Source organism: Eretmochelys imbricata, chromosome 2, assembly GCF_965152235.1.
Source record: "Eretmochelys imbricata isolate rEreImb1 chromosome 2, rEreImb1.hap1, whole genome shotgun sequence".
NCBI lineage: Eukaryota > Metazoa > Chordata > Testudines > Cheloniidae > Eretmochelys > Eretmochelys imbricata.
The window spans coordinates 62,082,607-62,102,706 of NC_135573.1; positions in this window are offsets into that span (position 1 = coordinate 62,082,607).

The following is a 20,100-nucleotide window of genomic DNA, read 5'->3' on the forward strand; positions in this document are numbered from 1 at the left end:
TTAAGGTTTTGCCTAGAGGGGTTCTCTATGTTTTTGAATCTAATTACCCTGTAAGATATCTACCATCCTGATTTTACAGGGGGGATTTCTTTATTTCTATTTACTTCTATTTTTATTAAAAGTCTTCTTGTAAGAAACTGAATGCTTTTTCATTGTTCTCAGATCCAAGGGTTTGGGTCTGTGGTCACCTATGCAAATTGGTGAGGCTTTTTATCCAACATTTCCCAGGAAAGGGGGGGTGCAAGTGTTGGGAGGATTGTTCATTGTTCTTAAGATCCAAGGGTCTGGGTCTGTAGTCACCTAGGCAAATCGGTGAGGCTTTTCACCAAACCTTGTCCAGGGAGTGGGGTGCAAGGTTTTGGGAAGTATTTTGGGGGGAAGGACGCGTCCAAACAGCTCTTCCCCAGTAACCAGCATTAGTTTGGTGGTGGTAGCGGCCAGTCCAAGGACAATGGGTGGAATATTTTGTACCTTGGGGAAGTTTTGACCTAAGCTGGTAAAGATAAGCTTAGGAGGTTTTTCATGCAGGTCCCCACATCTGTACCCTAGAGTTCAGAGTGGGGGAGGAACCTTGACAGCTGCTCTTTTAGTTTTTCATGTTTTAATCTTTGTTTATGCGACATAGTTCAAAGGTTAATGAAGGGGTTGTCTAACATGATCCCCTTTAAGGGATCCAGTTCCACGTGGAATCTTAATTTGGTTTTATCTATACTTATGAAACCACTTTTTGAACCCTAGGCAACGTTCTTTATTAAACTTACCTATTAAAACTGTTATTGCTATAACATCAGCCAGAAGGATGAGCAAATTGCATTCTTTGATGGTTAATTTACCATTTACTACTTTCCATACAAACAAGGGGGTTCTTAGACCTGATCCCAGGTTTTTTATCACAAATAGTGCGAGTTTCATATCAGACTATTAAATTACTGGTATTTTTCCCAAAGTTGCATACTAATAAATGAGAATCTTTTTTACTTTAGATGCTAGAAAGATTCTAGCATGTTGTCTAAATAAAGCTAGAATTCTAAGGAATCATCTAAGTTGTTTCTTATGCTAAGAATTATATGCATCATAGTATATCCAGGTGCAGTCTTGTTGTAGCTGTGTTGGTCCCAGGATATTAGAGACACAGGGTGGGTGAGGTAATATCTTTTATGGGACCAACTTCAGTTGGTGAAAGAGACATGCTTTTGAGCTACAAAGAGCTCTTCTTCAGGTCTGAGAAGGGTACTCACTGTCACAGCCAAGTAAAAGTTAGAACAGATTGTTTAGTATAAGTAGTTAACATATATTTTAAGAGACCATTCAAGGTGAAGTGGCCCTCTGCAGTTAACACCTCTGGAGCGTTAGTGAGTTAGATGGTTATAATAAGCCATAAATCCAGTGTCTTTATTAAGACCATGATTTTTAATGTCTAGCAAAGTTATGAATTTAAACTCCCAGGCTTGTCTTTTGAAGAGGGTCCTACACATGCCTGTCACAACATGTGATGTACCTCATCCAGTGCATTAACAACAATGTGGATGAAACTAGACAATCACTATGCTCTTGAATGAACTCACACAGAAAATTGATCGCTCCATATCCAGCCTCTCAGTTGTCTTCCTCAAAGGAAACCTGCACAACACCATCAAAAGACAAGCCTGGGAGCTTAAATTAATAATTTTGCTAGACATGAAACATCATGATCTTAACAAAGACAATGGATTTATAGTTTATTGCAACAATCTGTAATCCACTAACCCCTTTTTTTTTTGGTCATATGACTGGAGAGGAGTTAACTGCAGAGGGCCACTTCACTTTGAATGGTCTCTTAGAATATGTATTAACTAGTTATGCTAACCAATTTGTTCCACCTGATATTTAGCTGTGACACTGCGTACTTTTCCCTGACCTGAAGAAGAGCTCGAAAGCTTCTCTTTCACCAATAGAAATTGGTCCAATAAAAGATATTGCCTCCCTCACTTTGTCTCTATACGTGCACGGGCTGAAATTGTGGAAAAGCAGCATCACTTGCCCCATAACCTCAGCCGGGCAGAACACAATGCGATCCACAGCTTCAGAAACAACTCTGACATCATAATCGAAAAGGCTGACAAAGGAGGTGCTGTTGTCATCATGAATAGGTCGGAATATGAACAAGAGGCTGCTCAGCAGCTCTCCAACACCACTTTCTACAAGCCATTACCCTATGATCCCACTGAGAGTTACCAAAAGCAACTACAGCATTTGCTCAAGAAACTTCCTGAAAAAGCACAAGATCAAATCCGCACAGACACACCCCTGGAACCCCGACCTGGGATATTCTATCTACTACCCAAGATCCATAAACCTGGAAATCCTGGGCGCCCCATCATCTCAGACATTGGCACCCTGACAGCAGGATTGTCTGGCTATGTAGACACCCTCCTCAGGCCCTACGCTACCAGCACTCCCAGCTACCTTCGAGACACCACTGACTTCCTGCGGAAACTACAATCCATCGGTGATCTTCCTGATAACACCATCTTGGCCACTATGGATGTAGAAGCCCTCTACGCCAACATTCCACACAAAGATGGACTACAAGCCGTCAAGAACACTATCCCCGATAATGTCACGGCTAACCTGGTGGCTGAACTTTGTGACTTTGTCCTTACCCATAACTATTTTACATTTGGGGACAATGTATACCTTCAGATCAGCGGCACTGCTATGGGTACCCGCATGGCCCCACAGTATGCCAACATTTTTATGGCTGACTTAGAACAATGCTTCCTCAGCTCTCGTCCCCTAACGCCCCTACTCTACTTGCGCTATATTGATGACATCTTCATCATCTGGACCCATGGAAAAGAAGCCCTTGAGGAATTCCACCATGATTTCAACAATTTCCATCCCACCATCAACCTCAGCCTGGTCCAGTCCACACAAGAGATCCACTTCCTGGACACTACAGTGCTAATAAACAATGGTCACATAAACACCACCCTATACCAGAAACCTACTGACCGCTATTCCTACCTACGTGCCTCCAGCTTTCACCCTGACCACACCACACGATCCATCGTCTACAGCCAAGCTCTGCGATACAACCGCATTTGCTCCAACCCCTCAGACAGAGACAAACACCTACACCAAGCATTCTTACAACTACAATACCCACCTGCGGAAGTGAAGAAACAGATTGATAGAGCCAGAAGAGTTCCCAGAAGTCACCTACTACAGGACAGGCCTAACAAAGAAAATAACAGAACGCCACTAGCCGTCACCTTCAGCCCCCAATTAAAACCCCTCCAACGCATTATTAAGGATCTACAACCTATCCTGAAGGATGATCCAACACTCTCACAAATCTTGGGAGACAGGCCAGTCCTTGCCTACAGACAGCCCCCCAACCTGAAGCAAATACTCACCAACAACCACATACCACACAACAGAACCACTAACCCAGGAACCTATCCTTGCAACAAAGCCCGTTGCCAACTGTGCCCACATATCTATTCAGGGGATACCATCAAAGGGCCTAATAACATCAGCCACACTATCAGAGGCTCGTTCACCTGCACATCCACCAATGTGATATATGCCATCATGTGCCAGCAATGCCCCTCTGCCATGTACATTGGTCAAACTGGACAGTCTCTACGTAAAAGAATAAATGGACACAAATCAGATGTCAAGAATTATAACATTCATAAACCAGTCCGAGAACACTTCAATCTCTCTGGTCACGCAATCACAGACATGAAGGTCGCCATCGTACAACAAAAAAACTTCAAATCCAGACTCCAGCGAGAAACTGCTGAATTGGAATTCATTTGCAAATTGTATACTATTAATTTAGGCTTAAATAGAGACTGGGAATGGCTAAGTCATTATGCAAGGTAGCCTATTTCCCCTTGCTTTTTTCTACCCCCCCCGCCTCTTCCCCCCTCCCCCCCCGACGTTCTGGTTAAACTTGGATTTATGCTGGAAATGGCCCACGTTGATTATCATGCACATTGTAAGGAGAGTGGTCGCTTTGGATAAGCTATTACCAGCAGGAGAGTGAGTTTTTGTGTGTGTGCTTTTTTGAAAAAAAAAGAGGGGGTGGGGGGGTGAGAAAACCTGTATTTGTGCTGGAAATGGCCCACCTTGATTTTCATACACATTGTGAGGAGAGTGGTCACTTAGGATAAGCTATTACCAGCAGGAGAGTGAGTTTGTGTGTGTGGTTTTTGGAGGGGGGTGGGGGCCTGAGAAAACCTGGATTTGTGCTGGAAATGGCCCACCTTGATTATCATACACATTTTAAAGAGAGTGGTCACTTTGGATGGGCTATTACCAGCAGGAGAGTGAGTTTGTGTGTGTGTGGGGGGGGGGGGGCGCGGAGGGTGAGAAAACCTGGATTTGTGCTGGAAATGGCCCAACTTGATGATCACTTTAGATAAGCTATTACCAGCAGGAGAGTGGGGTGAGAGGAGGTATTGTTTTATGGTCTCTGTGCATATAACGTCTTCTGCAGTTTCCACAGTATGCATCCGATGAAGTGAGCTGTAGCTCACAAAAGCTCATGCTCAAATAAATTGGTTAGTCTCTAAGGTGCCACAAGTACTCCTTTTTCTTTTTGTCTCTATACTGTATCTGGTCAGATTATTTCCAGATGGGTTAAACAATGTCACTGAATATAACAACTTAGTAGCTGTCCCTGTGCCTACTCTTGTACGGTCTCAGCAAATAGCAGCATGTTCCTACTGGAGAAATCTGTAAGGCTGCTACCATGGAAGTCAATACATATCTTTACTAAACATCATGCTTTGGATTTAGCTTCAAGAGCGGTTGCTAGATTTGGTCAACTGGGGCATCAGTCATTTAATTAGGACTCTCCCTCCTCCTGAGTTTTCAGCACTGCTTGCTGGACTACCCATAAGTGTGACTGTGCAGAGCCACTCAAAGAAGAAATGACCATTACTAGTACCAAGAGTTCTCCGAGATGACTGCATATTCACACTTCCCACCAACCTTCCCCTCTTTCTCAAAGTCCTATTGTGTTTTTTTCTCGGTTGGCAGTGGAAGGAGCTGAGGTAGTAGAGTATGCAGTGCCCATAATGAAGCCATGCCCTCAGAACATTTGGAGATGTGAGGGGACAGGGACAGGAGTAGGTGCACATGTGCTCTAACGGGGACTACTTGAAGTAGGTTCATTCTGTGAGCTGCACAAGGTGGTGCAAAATGCGTAAGTGTGAATATGTAGAGTCATCTGGAAGGATTCCAGTAACAAGTAACCTTCATTTTTGTAAAAAGTAATCAGGCACATGCTAGTGTAAGGACATGGGCTCAAGGAACTCATTTTTGGTTTTAAACCAGGATTTTGATAATGAGGGGAAGCTCAGGAGCACACAGGAATTCAGAAAAGAACACATTTAATTCATAGAAGGTTTGGATAGTCTTCACCAATCCCTAGTTTTGGTAAAATGCAAGAAATTAGTAAAGGTTGCCAATTTTAGAAGTCATGAGTTGGTGTCTGTACTGCCTGGGACCGAAATCAGGGATTAAAAAAGTCCTTCAAAGCTGGTTTAAGGAGTTAAAATAAAAATAAAAAGCTTGCAAAATCAGAGGCCTCAGAAAAGAATTCAACTTGGGAAAGAAGTATTAAGGAGAACACGTGTCATGTACTCCCCTTGGAAAGCACTGCTTACCAAGCAGGCTGCTACCTTCTGTACTAGTTAAAGAGCCTGGGTTGTCTCAAGGTGTAGAGTGTAGTGTCTTTATCACTACCATATTCTTTCATAATGAGAATAAGTGCTGATAGGGTAGGTAGAGGCAAAATCAAGACCCCTAAATGTGACTCCATGTAAATAGCTGTCAAATACTGTAGAATGTTTACAGCACAACGAAGTACAATATACGCTGTTCCTTCCCCACTCTCCAAACACCTATGGTTTGTTTCATACGAAAATAGCTGATGTTGCTTAGTTTTGCCATAGGGTATGTAAGCTGAGGAGGAGAGTAGAGTGTGGGGCTAACTCAAAAGTGAACATTGAATACCTGGGCAGATATAAACTGGCAGGTGTGAAGTATTCCTATAACTGTGTACACAGGAAAATAAAATGTGGGTTCTCCTTTTTGCCTCTGAACAACTCTCCAGCTGTCAACTAGTGGAGTTTACAAATACATTTAATAAAAATTAGCAGCAGCAGCAGCAGCCTTTGCTGTATTCCCCTTGTTTAGGCCTGAATCGTGCATCCTCCCCTATTTCTAACTACCTTTTAGTGCCCAAAAATGCAAATGCAACAATTTATTAAAACCTAAGCATTGAAAACAAATGAGGGAGAAGAAAATACACCCAACCCCTTTCACATAGATGAAGACTGTGACTCTCCAGGAATAGTTAAGTACACATTATTTAGTTGGAGGGTCACTGTCTCAGTGAGGTTCAGCATCTGACTAGGATGAGAGGTGAAACTTGCTGTTTAAATCTATGTTCTAAAACTTAGTGCAATAGCCTTCCATTAAGTTAAAACAAAAGTCAAATATATCTGTCCTTATTTCTTATAGTTTACATAGAGCAAACACCATTGATATTGTTACGTCTAATTTAAACATAAACTTGCAGCAATCTAATTAAAAGAGTGATTTTAAACAAGTATAACTTCGTGTGCTGACACTTGTATCAGTTTATATCTGCCTTAGATCCATTTAAGGTGCAAGTTATACCTATAAAAGCCACGTTTAAACTGATATAGGTGTCCACACAAGGGTTTGTGTTTCACAAACTAAATCCATTTTTAAACAGATTTAAGTTAACAAGTGCAATTCTCTGTGTGTAGACAAGCCCTTAGTGAGCAGAAGTGGGGCTGAGCCTCTCTGCCAAATAAATCTGAGATCAGCTGAATTAGTCAGTGGGGATGGTTGAAGATATACCTTGAAAACAGCTGTGAATGGATATCCAACTTGTACCACATTTCTTTTTGTAAAATGCAATGGTACAGGTTGTTTTATTGGGGTAGTTCCCAAACATACAGTTTGGAGCAGAGCAGTGTACGAACACAAGGAGGGACATGGTCCCTGCCCAGAATAGTTTTCAAATTGTTAGAGAGTTATAAATGCCTCCGCATCTAAATAATTTACAACATTATCCTAATTTTAATAGTGGGCTAATGCTCATGGCTCTAGCCAACTCTCAGTGCTTGTGCTAGGATGACATACAATACTTATGGATTTCCAGGAAGTGATAGTGAAAATGGGTCTAGCACCAATTTTAATATATAGAAAGCATTTTTAATGTGAGCAATAAATGGTGAAAATGTGCACGTGCTACCCAAAAGGCTCTTTTAAATGCAGGACATGAAACAAAGCGGAAGTCAATACCGCAAAAACCTTCCATAATACTTCTATGGGGTCACTGCCTTCTTCAGCTGTCACCTTCATCTTGACTGATCTCATAACCAGGTGCTCAGATAGCATAGTCATAAACATACAATAATTATCTGGGATAGGGAAGGGGTCCACGCACGATCACACAGGAATCTTAAATATTATCAAAGATTAAGCCAGTCTGACTCCCAATTCTGTGCTTTAATTACTAGACTGGGCAGTTTCCCATGTAAAGGGCCTAGGTTTCTTCACTTTCCCCAGAAGACTCAAGCCAAGGGTGGAAAAAATCATTTACTAGGATGCCTGACTACATGTTTACTACTGAATGCTGCATGCTGCATTTCAAAACAGACATGCTGGAAAGCTAGTTTTCTTCTCAAATTATACACTTGTGCTGTTAAAGTTCTATGGAGGGAAGAATCTGTGGCAACAGCCACTCCACTCTCCATGATTTCCCCTAAATGGTGATTCTGATCCCTCAGTACCTTTCTGTATACTCTAATTAGGGTATTTCAGACACTACGGACACCAACATTTACCTTACCAGCAGTAAATATAAATTTCAAAGGGCTTTTGTTCTCTTCTATTAAGGTTTTTATTCTGTGCCCATCACCATGGTATCTAAACACTTTCCAGTGATACATTAGGCAATGTGACTAGCATATGTAATGTGGTTCTTTCTTCATTCTTCCTAGGGGGAAAATTGTATGTGAATTTTTATTTATTAAGGTCAGCTTGAAATCTTGGAATGAAAAGCGCCAACGTTTGTGATGGTCCTTGGCTTTTGCAGGAGCAAGTTGTATACTCTTGAACCAGCATTTAAGAGTAAGCTCCATTGCCTGTCCACATGAGCTTTACCCTTTTAGCAGGCTTTGTGCCACAGGAGCAGAGGTAGTTTAATCTTACATAAGAATGGAATAAAGATGATGTTTAATTGGTATTATTACAAGATTCATTTTTGCTAATAAAATATGAACTACCTCAAAACACTGGCTTATAAAAGCCTCCATGAACCGTAGTGATTACGAAATTGTACTGCAAATGTGAAAATGCCATGATTAATAGTGACATAGTAATCCCTTTAAAATTCTCTACAATGCTTATAAAATAAAAAAATATACATTTTCATGGTGTTATCTCTTTTATTACAATAAATATATGCTATTATGTTTTAGCAAATAACCATTATTGTTTATATACTGTAATTCAGTGAGACACAGTAAAATGACTTTTTTTAAAAGTCTATTTCTTGGTGTATAAAGTAACTGTAAAGCTTACTGATAGTGAATAGGGGCTACTACTTAACTCTCAATTGTTGGCTACATTACTGAAACAATGAAGACATATCACTGACTATAAGAGGGAAAAATAGCAGTCATTTAACATAGCTGAGCATTTACTATCATTTATGTTACAGAAGCAATCTCATTATTAAAGTGAATGTAATCAGTTTTGTTTCTGCATATGTTTAGATGTATTGGTACATAATATGCATTGCTGTTTGTAACAGTAAATTACATGAGCTGCAGGGCTATTTTGGCTGATTGAAATGAAGGTTTATCCAAACCCTTCAATTTAGTAAACAAAGATAAAGTTAATAAAGACTATATATTTGAAACCGCTTTTATTAGTAGCCTTTCAATAATGAAGGCTCATGCCTTCCTGCAAAATTCTGTTCTAAGAAAAAACAATAGATTAAATGGTGCTTGTACATAGAAATCTTCAGTGAGATAACAGGTTATTTTCAAATAACTTCTTTCTTAAGATGAGACCTTGCATTATTTATTACAAAATACAGAATGGTACATTTTATCCGTTCTGATGTGCATGCATTGTAGCTTAAACCTGGCACAGGCTGTTCACCAATCTGGATTTCCTGGAAACGTACTGACCTTAGTCGATTGTTTGTAGTTTAGATTGGTGTGTCCAATGTCAGTCAAACAAGATTCTAGTATATTGTGCTATTCTAATCTTTTTCAACTTATCATGTGTGCGCGCGAGGGGTGGGATGGGGATCTGAGTGCTTCTTTTATTGCAGTTTTGCATTTCATCAACACATACAGTTGATAAAATGAGTAGTTAATAATGCCGCCCTCAACCTATAGAGTAAAATGAATTTTGAATCTGATATCAGTGCTGCAGTACTGTAATTTCATAGGCAATAAGGAATTGAGCAACAATTCCTATGTATAATCGAATGATGAAAATCAGACAGCCATTATAATATATATAATTTGACATTCATAAACTATGAAAAGTGAGCTGTGGTTCTCAGAGAGAACACCGAGTAGCTTAAGATTTTTTAAAATGGTAAATGTGACTATAAATATGTTAAAATATGTTTTATTGAGCTATTTCGACAAACCTACACTGGGGAAATCATACATTCTAATGATGGGGACTTCTGTGAGGCACTTTGAGGTCTACTGATGAAAAGTGTTATATAAGAACTAGGTAGTATTATCATTGGAGAGGAACAGAGATCTTACGTGCAAAGCAATGTTAACTGCATTATTTAAGTAAATCAAATTAGCAAAGAAAAAAATTCAACAGGAAATGCCTTAGGTCTGTATGATGGATGTAACTACATCAGATCCTGCTCTTCTAGGGACCCCATCTCTCACACACAACCTCCCGATGCAGGCTGGAGTGGCTGTCTCAATTTTCTGACCAAAGTCCTATATAACCCTGATATCAGATGAGCATGGCATAGAATGAGGCCCTAACTGCATTTCTTTTTTGGAAAGCAGTACTTTAGTTCTACTCCTAATTTCCTGGCCCATACAGGTGCGTTGCCAGAAGCTGCAGAGTCATATATACAAAGGGATAGAGAATTGTCACAGGGTGACTGGAGAGGAGAAAACATAAACAGGAGGGGATGGGCCTAATCCTGTAGACTTTACTCACATGCAACTCCCATTGAATGAAGAAAAATGCATTGGTGGAAGCTAGACAGATCATTGCAGATGTTACTTCCACTAGGAATGCAACTATTTGTACTTTAATATTCTAGTTGTCAACATGGTGGTATGTACAGTCCATAGTCCAGAAAATAAGCATTTATGAGTCACCATATGGGCAATCAATATCAAAGCACCAATAACTGTATTTCTAGTGAAAGAACAATATCATACCATGGCCAGTCAGACTGAGTCAAAGTCTCTTGTCAATGGCTGATGTAAAAATATATATGCTGCCAGGTGAAGTATGAGAGGTGTGTCTCAGCCAAAGTCCTACAGATGAACAGCCCAAAGCTTTGGGAAAATGAAGATCTGGTTTTGAACTTCATGGTTTGAGCCCATTTCTACAAAGAGTCAAACTAAAACCCTGGGTTTAAACATCAGTGAACTTTATTTAATTTGTATCTGAATCCAGGCATTGTGACTGGAGTCCATCGCTAGTACCTACCTACTTCTAGATAGAAGTGGTAGCGAGCATCAGTTTGGATATCAACTACAGACCCAGTCCACTTTTCCTTTACATCATTATTACAAAATAAGTCCTCCATCTGTATAGAATGCATGTCCTTATTAAACACTAACACTTGCATGGTGTAAAAATTGTCAGTGCCGATGAAAATGTCCACATATAATGCTGTTGTAATAGCAGTGTTGTCCCTTAGCATAATTGTTGAAATAGAAGTATGCTAATTTATCAGTATGCTCCACTGTAATATAAACAAAAGGCCATTGCCACTGAAACACTTTCTGCTGTAGAAATAAATGATGTTCCACTAGTAAAAATGATGTATGTATTTGGTTAATAGATCATGCGAATTATGTTGTGGTATTTAGACCTGTATGCTAATTTATGAAGTAGGTTTCAAATACAGCACATTAGTTGCTGTGATCCTTTGGTAGCTTACATATATTCAAGTGTCAAAGTCTCAACTGAGATATTTAAGTAATTTTATATTTTTTCATATTTGGTTTTAATGACCATTGCTTTATTCAGAATGGGCCCGGTGTGACTCCTATTTAAATATGTGGGACTGTAACTAGGCATATGATATAATACAAATACTTATGAAAGAAATAAAAACAGTGATGGGAAAACAGACAAAATTAGCTTGCACTGCTGGAAACCTGAAACATCATCTTACAAATTGATAAAAATCAGAAAGCAAAACGGACTGGTCTAGTTCCACCATCTGATATGAGTAAAATGCTCAAACAAATGCAATGTACATGATGAATATCAAGTTATGTTTTAAAAATGCTTTTCATGTTAATGATGTAAAATTGAACAGTAACACAGATAAGGAAATATAAACATGATCATCTTGAGAAATGTTCCTTTTCACTTTTTAGAGTTTACTTCAATAATCCATTCTTATGTTAATTGTTAATAAAATAGCACCTTGCAATGCAGTAGTAGTATGTAGTAGCATATAAAAGCAACCACTCCTTCTGTAATCAACCCTCCCTAGCACAGAAGTGCCCTTTGGTAGGAACTTCTTCCCAACATACCTTTCTGGGACTAGCCTTTTAAATCCTGCAGAGGAAAGCAGCTCTAGCCCTTCAGTCGCCATTTTGTAATTAGTGGCTGCTTGGTGCATTGCCTTTTCATGGAGTCCTAGACTGCAAGACCAGAAGGAACCATTTTGATCATCTAATCTGATCTCCTGTATAATACAACCCATAGAACTTCCCCAAAATAATTCCTAGACCATATTCTTCCAAGACAGTAAATATTTTTAACTCCTCTTATGTTTTTCTCTAGTTTTGTCTTTTCTTTTACCATGGCACATCCCTCAACGCCTAGTATAGAAAATATGTGTACCAGAATGACTGGTGTTGAAATAACTATAGTGGGTCCTGTTATCCCCTTAGTAACAAGTTACTGAAGATTGAGCTCTGTACTTTTAGTTTAAGGGGCAAGTTTTTCTCCTGGTTAACCTCTCTTGTCTCTCTAACTTTCTCCTTTCCTCTAGTCTTTACCCTTATCTCCTACCTGCACTTATCTAATAATACTACAGAATCCTACATTAAAGGTTCTAACTACTGTAGGATTCCTATAGTACTATATAATATTGTAGGGTTAAAATGAATTCTTCAGGGTCTCTTTTCTTATTCCATTTCCATCTTCTGCTTTCTGTTTACTCTTTGTTCCCACCCCCTGCATTTCCCTTTTGCTCTGTCCTCTCCTTTTGCCTCTTTTTTCCCCCTCTCCCTGTTTTTCCTGCTATCACCTTCTCCTCCTTTCTGTCCCCCTCTAATTTTGCCTTTCTGTCTCTGTAGTTCTTGGAATCTTTCTCCATGGGGATTCTGTGTGTGGTATGTATGCTTGTGAGATCGACTCTCTTGACCATCTGTGTTTCTAGGGCTGCACCTGTGCCTTTCATGCCTTCATCTCCCCACCTGAGAACATCTAGGACAGAGAAGCCTTGGCTCAGTGCTGTCTTCCTGCCCATGGTGCAGAGAGAGAACTCCGCAGCGTCTACCGCTACCTCAAAACAACTTGTCTTTGTAGCTTCAGATAGAATTTTTTTTCCTTTCTCTCAGCAGCTTCTTATTTGGTTTTGTTTTAAATGTAAACAGTCTGGTTCACTTTAGCACTGAGCTGCCATCCCACCAACTGGATGAGCTCAAATCTTTGGGCATCAAGCCCTGCCCATCCTGCAATGATATTGTTCCTTCACTGGATGGTCATAATTGTTGCCTTTTGTGTTTGGGTGGGGGACATGTTCCAGATCATTGTTCCCTGTGCCAGTCTTCCTCCAACAGAACCCCTCACTCCAGAGATACCTGGCTAAAATGTTTTTCTGTTGGAGCAGTTCCTAAGGGGAGATTCAGAAAGATGTCCCTCTGATTCCCCAAAGGGACTATCCTCTCAAAAATCCCATTCCTTCAGGACCCCAGTAAGTAGGGACTCTATCCCTAAAACTCCTTTGGTCAGTGCTGAGAAGGGACTCTCTAACCCTTCAACAAGCTGCCTTTGTTTTCCCAAATCAAGCTCTACGCTAGTTGGGATCTCAGCTCTGAAGCTTGGTATCACCTCCACTTCACTGAGACTGAGCCGATCAGTAGGTTGTATCATGGGTGACTGTCAGTATTGATCCTCTTTCCCAGAGCATGAGAAACCAAAGAGGAGGAATAAAGTCATGAATCTTCTGACTGTTTTAAATCTCAGCCCCAAAAACCTGATCAATCCACATTGGTTAGTGAGCCAGGCCCTTTGCATCCTTCAGCACTGACTGAAGCAAAGGCAACTCCAGTGCTCTCTTGTGCCAAGGCTTGCCAGGGCTGAGCCCTGGGACCTCAAGGCTTGGTAGTTCATAGCCCCAGCACCTCTGGGCTTGCCATGTCAGTTATGAAAGTAAAAAATTGCTTGATCCCCAGCACCTCTTTCATTACAAATTAGCACTGCCTCTTGGCTCTCTCAGAGCAGCTCCATGGAGCTCAGCTCATACTTTTTAAACCATTATATCCTGGATCTGGCCAAATTTAGCATTGCAGTTCTGCAATCCTTATTTAGTTAACCACAGAGAGGTCTCCTCCACTTCTATTGCTAGGGACACTGACAGCCAGCCACCACATACGGGATCTACAAAGATGTGAAGAAGAAGAGAACAGTTTCTTTCCTTGAGGTAACTGTGCTTCTTTGAGATGTTTAGCCTATGTGGATCCTATGCCCAGTCAACCATCCCTGCTACTTCACAGTCCACCTCTGCTGGGATTCTGCTGGGAACAGAGAGTCCATCAGGCCCATTCTGCCCTATGTATTCTGGAGTGGGGACACATGCGGAGAGACACAGTGCAGGTGCAGCCCCGACAGGCTGTGCTGGTCAGAGATTCCAGTCTTGTGTGAGGTGCACACACTACAAATGGGATCCACCCAGACAAAACATTCAGAAAAATCAGTTACTGTAAAGTAAATACTTGCTTCCTCCAAGGCATACTCTGTCTTTAGCTTTTTGTACTCCTCCCTCTTGCTCTCTCTTCTACTTTCCTCTTTCCCAGTACTCAGTATTTCCAACCTCAAATATTAAAAATCATGAGTCAAGCCTGGCCCCCCTTCAAAAGAATGGTTTAAAATTCTGGGATCATTAATAAATAAATGTGGGTTCTTTTTATTTGCCATTTTTTTGGTTGGATTTTGGGTTATTTTTTAACCATTGAGATGCACTTGGCATGTTTTCAAGCTTTTCTCTGCAATGGTGAGGGTTAGAAATTCTAATGAAAGTTGAGTTTCCCATAGAATTACTTCTTAAGAGTGGGGACTGTAAGAAAAACAAGCAAATAGCACAAAAGCAGTGATAAAATAGTGAGAGTTGCCAACACCATTTTGTTCACCTCCTATCCTCCACTGTTTAGTTTTCTGCTCCATGCTTTGATCTTAGCTCTCCTTTCTGCTTCCCTGCTCAGTGGTGCTCTTCCTTGCCCAGTTGGGCATATAAGGGCCAGAGAGGGAAGTTCTTTACTATGTGGCACTCTCCTTTCCTTTATATGGCCCTGTGTGTCTTTTGCTCCAAGCAGAGCAGGATACCAATTAGAGAAAGTCTTCCCTGCTCTCTCCAATTTGTGTATGTTCACATCTGGGTGCCTGTATCAAATCAGAGATGCTGAATGAGCTGGCCAATTCTGTAGGACCTGCATGAGTGGGGGTCCACCAATGGCTATTAGCCAGGATGGGCAGGGATGGTGTCCCTAGCCTCTGTTTGTCAGAAGCTGGGAATGAGCGACAGGGGAAGGATCACTTGATGATTGCCTGTTCTGTTCATTCCCTCTGGGGCACCCAGCACTGGCCACTGTTGGAAGACAGGACACTGGGTTACATGGACCTTTGACCTGACCCAGTAGGGCCATTCTTATGTTCTTTTGGGTCCAGTGTAGAGTCCTGCACTACACAGCCTTACAAAACTGGAAGAATATTTCTGAAATGTGGATATTAGAGAGTGGGCATAGGTGTTTATTGGGCAACTAAATTGTGGAGGTCTCTAGAGTTTCAGGAGATACTTTTTTTTTTTTTTTCATCCCAGTACTATGAGCTCCCAGCCCCAAAATTAGCTGTGGTACACAGACTTTTGATTACTTTGAGACCATTCGAAAAAGGACCGGGATCATGGGTGGCACATCAGTGGGAGTTCTGCATGCCCAACAAGAGTGGAATGTGGCCCTTATAGAGGGTTTGTAAGACTGAAAATTTTATGTTACTTTGTGTGGAGGTTGCAGTTCTTTACTAGGCATCCTGATTGAGCCAGGACTCTTTGAAGGCGAGAACTTGGAGAGTCTAATATGAGAGAACGACTGACTTGCTTTGTTTCTTTCAACTATATTTGGAAGGAAGTATTAGCACCCTGACCTTTCAGAAAGACATTACTGTTAGTTTTGATGGGAAGAGCTGTGACTGGTATTACTGTTGATGTAGCTATATTCTTTTGATTATTGAAAAATCCTGTGGAATTTGCCTAGTTCCCTAAACTCTTAGAGGTTACTTAAATGTTTCCACTTCTATATAAAAAGTTCTTAAGAACAGGCTAATTCTGGGGTTCTACCAAAGGATGAGACTATTTTCAGATTGTACGTTGGAGAAGGATCATTTCCTCTTATGTTGTGCCTCTGGATATTGTGGCATTGAGTGAACATGAGGCCACATCTGTGTGTCTCAGCTACTTTCCATGCCATAGTTCTGCAGCCTATGTGAAAGGATGCAGGTGAACTGGAGCTAGGTGTGCTGATATAGCTTCAAATTCCTCAAGTTATGTTACACGCATCCATTCCTTCTGATATTTTTGTTCTTTGTTTCCCAATTAGCAAAGCTTAAATGTATTTTGACTGTAGTGTTGTACTTTCACTCAGTGATAATGGAGACCTCTGTGCTCTGAACTGTTTAATATAATGCCTTTATTTCAAGGTGACTTTTTATTGACTGACTGATTATGCTGATCTCCTATGGGGTATAAACACACTCTAATTTCTAATTGGGCCTACCATGTTTCAGGTTTTTCCACTTCTCCAGATTTGTATTTCTCTACGTATTGGCTCAATCCTATAGCTGTTTCTTGTTTGCATAGTTCTATTGAACTCAGTAGGGGATGCAGGACTGGACCTTTACAATATCATTACATATAGTCAGTTCCTCGTATTAATCAATTAATAATCATGCACGCTTACAGAAAAGAATTTCAGCATCTTTTTAAATTGTTCTGCAAACTGGGCATGAAGAAATCCTAATGAATGTTGTATCAAAATATGGGCTTCAATATAACTATTGGCCAGATGAAATGTATTCATAATAATTGCTATAGCAGGGAACTTGTAAAGTTGTGTTGTTTGGTGGGCACTGAAAATAAGTCATTTATATGTGGAAAAGAGGGTAGAGAGAGCTTTTCTCCCTATTAGTTTTAGCCACTGAGACAAGAAGCCTGTATTCTTTGAGCAGTGCACTAGATGGCAGCATAGAAATATTATTGCAAGCCCTGTCACAATACTAGAGGATATGGAATTTGACTCTAGAACGGTATAATTTTCCCTTGCATTTTGTTATGCCAAAAAAGTGTGGGTGGCGAAGGGGTTGTTTTTATGAACTGTTAGACCATTTTTCTCATCTTTAACATAAGGTAGTGGATTACTTTCCATCTTTAACTCCCTTTGATAGATGCATTTGCTTGGCTACTAAATTTTGGTGCGATTGTGATTGAATATTCAATTCCTTTGTTTTTCACTGTTAGATCTCAGTCTTATTTTTTACTTTTTACATGGATGACTTGCATGGGCCAGAGGCAAACCTCATCTAACTTGAGTGTCTGTTTTTCATTACAGAGGTAGTATTTGTAGTTATAAGCAAACTAACTTTCTTTAACCTGAGTTTTGAATCATCTTGTAAATGTAAGAAGCTTGTGTGTGTGTGTGTGTATGTGTGTGTGTGTGTGTGTGTTTTTTCCCCCCATGCTGTAAATTCCATCTACTTTTAGTGGCAGAAGATCTGATCTGATCTTATTTACACCAAACTAAATGTAGAGTAACTCAGCTGATATTATGGAGTGCCTCTGGATTCACATAGGTGTAACTGAGAGCAGAATTTAGCCCAGGATCTTTGTAAATAAACACTGAAGTTCTGGATTATCTTGATATTATGAAGACAATGGTACCTTATCTTTTGAGCCCTAGAGTGATGCTTTGTGTTGAGATCACAGCTTTGATTGGTGAAGCCCAGTAAGATTGCAAGGGTGTTTCTGTTCATATAAGTAAGTATCCACAAGTCTGGTTGTCCTATCCATATCTCTTGGGTGTGCAAAATTGAGCTGTAAGTCTTTTGTAATAGCCCATTTCATGTTATTTCTGGAATTTCCTGCTTCTGGTTGACTGGAAACATTATACCATGAGAAGAATCTCTCTCTCTCTCTTTTTCTGTCGCTTCGTGCGGTACAGATAGGAACCTGGAAATGAAGCCATGTGAAAATACACAACAAACCGAGGTCTTGCCTATATACTGGTTTGTATCCTGGCTATATATAAGTATCCTACTGTGGATGCAGTTATACCAGTATAATCGTGCTTCTACTAGTATACCTTGCTCCCCTCCCTATGTGGCGATAACTGTAGCAGTACAAGCACCTTTTATACCAGTGTAACTGCGTCCACACTAGGAAGAATCTTACTGCTTTAGCTACACCAGTATAATTTAAAGTGATACAACGTTTTTGTATAGACAAGCCCTAAGATCGAAATTGCACTTCTGTGTATGTGGTGTTAAAAGATTACTTCTCTCTGACCACTTTTGCGTCAGCACTCAAGAAAAGTGGGTTCCTCAATTATGAAATCAGAACAAACCAAATTCTTCTTTTTCTTTGGCAGTGCATGTTGCAGCAGTCAGTAAGGTATTTTAATTAGCTTTGGCAGTGCATCAGCTAGACCCAGAGTAGATTAACTGATTTCTGCTCGTCAATATTTTGATGCTGGAAGGCCAGATGCCAGCTCTTAACGAGGCTGCAGACGTTAGCTAAGAACTGACAACCTCATAGCTGGAGACTAGACCAGGTCACCTGTTATGTTAGTTTTGCTCAAAATTGGTATAATTCTTGAAAGAATTATATTTAATGTTTAGATTCTGTGAAATGTTTCTGTGTTGCTGTGTGTATTAATCTCACTTGTAATATCTATATTCATGTCATAAGGTAATATTTAAGTGTTTGCTCTGAAACTATAAACCCCACAGTCAGGAGAGAAACATTACCAAGTGTGAAATACTAGTTTGCAACAGGAGGTGTTCTCGCCTGCCCAACAAAAGAATGCCCAATTGACACCAGACAAACCATTGTGGAACATCAGAGGACAAAAGACGTTGTTGATTGCTCCCCACCACTTGTGAAGAGGAGATGTGCATGTGAACTTGTCCCATCATCTTGAATTCTGGGGGAAGGGAATAAAAATCCCTGACAAGCAGAAACTGCATCTTTTTGGCTGTTTGAACTCTGAAGGACCAGAGACACTAGACTGTAGCCAGAGATCCCCAGGGACTGCCTCCTGGATCTGCGCTGAAAGACAATTTGAATGTACAGATCACTACAGCTTTGTAGATTGTAACTCATTGGTGTGCATATGTTTGCTAGCTTTAACCTGTATGTAACTCTGATTTCCTTTTCCTAGTTAATAAACCTTTAGATAGTTTATTACAGGATTGGCTGCAGGCGTTGTCTCTGTCGTAAGATCTAGGGCACCAGTTGAGCTTGGGTAAGTGACCAGTCTCTTGGGACTGGAAGCAACCTGAATGTGGTGTGATTTATTTTTTTTTTTTAGTGTAAATGACCATTTGTCACTAAAGTCCAGTTTGTCCGGGTGGCAAGATAGACTGGAGAGTCTAAGTGGACTGTCTGTGAATGGTAAGACTGTTATAGTGATCCAGGAGTTCACATTTGTTACTGGTTTGGTGAAATCTAATAGTAGAACATACCCCACCAACTTGTCCTGTTTTTGACAGTCTGCCCTGAGGTAAGAACTTAATCATGAGCCATTCCAGACAGCATGACAAATATAATATACAAATTCTATGCCAAACAATGAATTCTCCAGCACAGAGAAATTAACCCACCTTATTTATATGCATTTACCTATTAGGGCTGTACAGGTCCCGTTTACAATGGGCTTCAGAGAGATCAGTTCTGCAACTTTTACTCAGGGTGCATGTGCAGACGTGTGTGAGAGAGATTTCAGAGAGCTCTTCGTGATTGGCAAAGTACTGTGTACCTGTTTTGTCTCCAAAATATTAAATCCAACATTCTACTCCAATCTTATGTGGTATTTTAGGGTTCTTGTATGTCATCAGATTGCCACACTTGCAAAGGCTTTAATATTCAATATTAGAACCCACGGTGTCTTTGTACTATGATCTCTCTTTTCCCACTCGGTACTGATGTCATACCTATTGACTCTGTTCGAGATTACCAATGAACGTGCAGGTATGCTTGCTGCTGCTGTTGTTTTCACTGGGATCCAGTGCTCTTCATGGTCCTCCAAAGCACTTCTTTGGAAAAGAAACTTAAGAGAAAGAAGATTCCCTTACTCAGAAATAGCATTTCCACCATTAAAATGAGAAAGATGTACCTGTTTCCTAGAAGAAAATAAGCTAAAACCACCAAAAAGTGTCTGAAGACACCATCATTCTATACTAACAGAAGCAATAAATGAAAGTTGTGGCTGTTATTGACTGTACTACCAAATATTTTGATACCAATTACAGTGTAGTGCAGCTAAAGATGTTTTCATCACCATATGAGACAGAAGTACAAATATTGAGTCAGAGAATGAAAGTCAGGAT